Source organism: Penaeus vannamei, chromosome 41, assembly GCF_042767895.1.
Source record: "Penaeus vannamei isolate JL-2024 chromosome 41, ASM4276789v1, whole genome shotgun sequence".
NCBI classification, from domain to species: Eukaryota; Metazoa; Arthropoda; class Malacostraca; order Decapoda; family Penaeidae; genus Penaeus; species Penaeus vannamei.
The window spans coordinates 10438126-10443125 of NC_091589.1; positions in this window are offsets into that span (position 1 = coordinate 10438126).

Below are 5000 nucleotides of genomic sequence, written 5' to 3' on the forward strand. Positions count from 1 at the left end.
AAGGGGGAGAGAGCGAGAGAGGGAGAGAGAGAGAGAGAGAGAGAGAGAGAGAGAGAGAGAGAGAGAGAGAGAGAGAGAGAGAGAGAGAGAGAGAGAGAGAGAGAGAGAGAGAGGGGAGAGGGAGAGGGAGAGGGAGAGAGGGAGAGAGAAAGAGAGAAAGAGAGAAAGAGAGAGAGAGAGAGAGAGAGAGAGAGAGAGAGAGAGAGAGAGAGAGAGAGAGAGAGAGAGAGAGAGAGAGAGAGAGAGAGAGAGAGGGAGAGAGAGAGAGAGAGAGAGAGAGAGAGAGAGAGAGAGAGAGAGAGAGAGAGAGAGAGAGAGAGAGAGAGAGAGAGAGAGAGAGAGAGAGAGAGAGAGAGAGAGAGAGAGAGAGAGAGAGAGAGAGAGAGAGAGAGAGAGAGACAGAGAGAGAGAGAGAGAGAGAGAGAGAGAGAGAGAGAGAGAGAGAGAGAGAGAGAGAGAGAGAGAGAGAGAGAGAGAGAGAGAGAGAGAGAGAAGGGGGGAGAGGAGGGAAGGAGGGTACTAGTGGAAGAGGAGGGGAAGGGGGGAGAGGAGGGAAGGAGGGTACTAGTGGAAGAGGAGGGGAAGGAAGGAGAGGAAGGGAAGGAAGGGGAGGAGGGGACGGAAGATGTGCTAGATAAAGTAAATCAAGGAAAAGATCATCATATCCACAGACATAAAAGAATGGTAAAAAAAAGAAGAAAAAAAAATAGACTGAGACACAGAATGAAAGGAGACACTGATGCAAGGCAGTTAGTGGAGCTCCCCCCTCCCCCCCTCCCTCCCTCCTACACAACCCAGCGAGGAGAGAGAAAAAAAAGGAGAATGGACACAGAGCCCAGGTCACAGGTCAAGGGTCATAGGGAGGGCGCTTCTGACAGGTCCTGCTGTGAAGCGCTCAGGCTGAACATTCACTGAACATTGGCACCCGTTTTCCCCCTCCCTCCCTCCCTCTCTATTTATTTTAATCTCTATTTGTTTCTCTCTTTCTTTATCACTTCCTTTCCAGCTCTAATTCTCGTTTCCGCTCTCTATCTCTCTCTATTTTTATAATATTCTCGCTCTCTGTCTGTCTGTCTCCCTCTCCATTTCTCTCTCGTTATCTCTCTCTTTCTCCCTCTCCCTCCTCTTTCTCTTTCTCTCCCTCTCTCCTCGCCTTTCCCTTTACTTCCATTTCTTTTCCTCCTCCTTCCATTTCTCTTCTTTTTCTCACTTCAGCCGTCGTCACTTCCCTCTCTTATCCACTTACACATTCTCTCACTCCTCCCTTTTGCTCTCCTCCGCCTTTCCCTCTCCTCTCATTTCACCCCCTCCATTTTCCTCTCCTTTCTCTCTCTCTCCACTTCTCCTCACTCGCCATCCCCTCTGCCTCATCCACTCATCTACTCTCAACTCATTTTCTCTCCCTCTCTCTCTCTACTCCCCTTTTCACTCCCTTCCCCTCTCCCTCTCTCTTTCTTTCTCTCTTCTCGTCTCACCCTCTTCCCTTTATCTCTTCTTCTTCCCATACTCTCTAGCTTCCTCTCTCCCCTCCTTTCCCTTCCCTGTCCCTTCCCCTCTCCTCCTCTTCCCTTCCTTACCGTCAGCTACCCAGTATGTCTCTCCATCCCCTCTTCCTCTCCCTCTCCCTCTTCCTCATTTCCTCTTCTCTCCTCCCCTCCCCACCCCTTCCCTCCCTAACCACCCATACCACACCTCTTCTTCTTTTTCTTTTTTTTTCTTTTTTTTCTTCTTTTTCTCCTTCTCTTTCTTCGTCGTCTTCTTCTTTTTCTCCTTCTTCGTCTTCTTCTTTTTCTCCTTCTTTTTCTTCGTCGTCTCATTCTTTTTCTCCTTCTTCTTCTTCTTCTTCCTTCTCCTTCTTCTTCTCGTTGTCGTCGTTGTTGTTGTTGTTGTTGTTGTTGTTGTTGTTGTTGTTGTTGTTGTTGTTGTTGTTGTTGTTGTTGTTGTTGTTGTTGTTGTTGTTGTTGTTCTTCTTCCTCCTCCTCCCCCCTCCCTCTCCTCCTCCTTCCTCCAACCCTCCTCCCTCCCTCCTTCCTCCTACCCCCTCCCTCCTCCCCTTCTTCCTCCTTCCTCCTACCCTCCTCCCCCTCTTCCTCCACCCTTCCCTCCCTCCTCCCCCCTCCTTCCTCCAACCCTCCACCCCTCTTCCTCCACCTACCCCCTCCCTCTCTCCTTCCTCCTACCCTCCCTCCCCCTCTTCCTTCTCCTCCCCTTCCTCCAACCCTCCTCCCCTCTTCCTCCACCTACCCCTCCCTCTCCCTCCTTCCTCCTACCTTCCTCCAACCCCTCCACCCCCTCTTCCTCCACCTACCCCTCCCTCTCCTCCTTCCTCCTTCCCTCCTCCTCCTTAATCCTACACCCCTCCCTCTCCCCACCTTCCTCCACCTACCCCTTCCCTCCTCCACCCTCCCTCCCCCTCTTCCTCCACCTACCCCTCCCTCTCCCTCCCTCCTTCCTCCACTCCTACCCCCTCCCTCCCCCTCCTTCCTCCACCTACCCCCTTCCCTCCCCCCCTTCCTCCACCCACCCCCTTCCCTCCTCCTCCCCCTCCCTAATCTCCCAACCCCCCACCGTAGCGAAATCCGACGACGTTGCGACCCGGAGATTCCTACGACTCCCTCACTCCCGCAGAGGCGATCCGGCGGGAGTAGGAGAGTAATCCGCGCTGGGGCATGTATCTTTATCGTCGTTATTCCTGCCCCATCTTCTTTTTATCTACCTCTATCATCGTTATTCCTGCTCCATCTTCTTTTTCATCTATCCCTATCATCGTTATTCCTCGCCTATCTTCTTTTTCTTTATCTCTATCATCGTTATTCCTGCCCCACCTTCTTTTTATCTATCTCTATCATCGTTATTCCTGTTCCATCCTTTTTATCTATCTCTATCATCGTTATTCCTGCCCCATCTTCTTTTTTTTATCTATCTCTATCATCGTTATTCTTGCTCCATCTTCTTTTTCATCTATCTCTATCATCGTTATTCCTGCTCCATCTTCTTTTTATCTACCTCTATCATCGTTATTCCTGTTCCATCTTCTTTTTCATCTATCTTTATCATCGTTATTCCTGCCCTATCTTCTTTTTATCTATCTTTATCATCGTTATTCCTGCCCTATCTTCTTTTTATCTATCTCTATCATCGTTATTCCTGCCCCATCTTCTTTTTTATCTATCTTTATCATCGTTATTCCTGCCCTATCTTCTTTTTATCTATCTTTATCATCGTTATGCCTGCTCCATCTTCTTTTTCATCTATCTTTATCATCGTTATTCCTGCTCCATCTTCTTTTTTTGTCTATCTTTATCGTCGTTATTCCTGCTCCATCTTCTTCTTTTTTTATCTATCTTTATCATCGTAATTCCTGCCCTATTTTCTTTATATCTTTATCATCGTTATTGCTCACCTATCTTCTTTTTATCTATCTCTATCATCGTTATTCCAGCTCCATCTTCTTTTTTTATCTATCTTTATCGTCGTTATTCCTGCCCTATCTTCATTTTTATCTATCAATCATCGTTATCTTATTTATCGTCGTTATTCCTCTCCGATTCCGGGCATAGAAAGCGAAGGAAAGATCCCGGATTTGGTTATCTTTTATTCCCTCTCTATCCTTTTTACTGCCATCTTTATCACCGTTATTCCTCTCCGACCACCGGGCACGAGGAGCGATTATGCAAGAGATTCGGTATCTTTATTCCCTCTCTTTTTATTTTTATCTTTATTATCATTATTCTTCTCCGGCCACCGGGCACGGGAAACGATTAGGCAAGAGATTCGGTATCTTTATTCCCTCTCTTTTTATTTTTATCTTTATTATCATTATTCCTCTCCGACCACCGGGCACGGGAAACGATTAGGCAAGAGATTCGGTTTCTTTATTCCCTCTTTTTATTTTTATATTTATTATCATTATTCTTCTCCGACCACCGGGCACGGGAAACGATTAGGCAAGAGATTCGGTATCTTTATTCCCTCTCTTTTTATTTTTATCTTTATTATCATTATTCCTCTCCGACCACCGGGCACGGGAAACGATTAGGCAAGAGATTCGGTATCTTTATTCCCTCTCTTTTTATTTTTATCTTTATTATCATTATTCTTCTCCGACCACCGGGCAAGGGAAACGATTAGGCAAGAGATTCGGTTTCTTTATTCCCTCTTTTTATTTTTATCTTTATTATCATTATTCTTCTCCGGCCACCGTATTCCTCTACGATATTTCGATATTTCGAAAAAAAATCTCGTATTTTATTTTCCTTTATTCCTTTTGTTATATCTTTTTATCACCATCTTTATCACCGTTATTCCTCTCGGACCCTATGGGCACAGGGAACGATTAGAGGAGAAATTGTTTATCTTCATTTCTTCTTCTCTTTTTCTCTCTCTATCTTTATCACCGTTATTCCTCTACGATGCCGGGCATAAGAGCTAATATGTCAAAAAAAAAAAAAAAAAAAATATATATATCGTATTTAATTTTTCTTTATTCCTTTTTTTAACCTTTTGTATCATATTTATCATCGTTTTTTTCCCTCTCCGACCCCCCGAGGACAGGGAACGATTAGACAAGATAATCGTCATCATTTCTTTTTCGCTTTTTATCTCTTTATCTTCATTATCGCTTTTCCTCTACGACGCCGGAAACGACAAAAAGAGCCTCAGTTTTTGTATACTTTTTACTCTTTTTTTTAATCCTTTATTATCATATTTATCATCGTTTTTCCCCTCTCCGACCCCCGGCCACAGGGAACGATTAGACAAAATAAACGTAGTCTTTATTTCTTCTTCTCTTTTTATCTTTTCATTTTTATTATCTCGGATTTCGCTTACCTTTTTCCCACCTCTTTTTTAATCCCTTTTTTATCGTCCTCTTTTTTAATCCTTTTTTATCGTCCTCCTTATCATCTACCCGGGCAACGAGAGGCGACTAGGTATGGTATTCGTTATCGTTATTTCTATTTCCCTTTTTATCACCCTGCTCCTCGTTATTCATTCTTCTC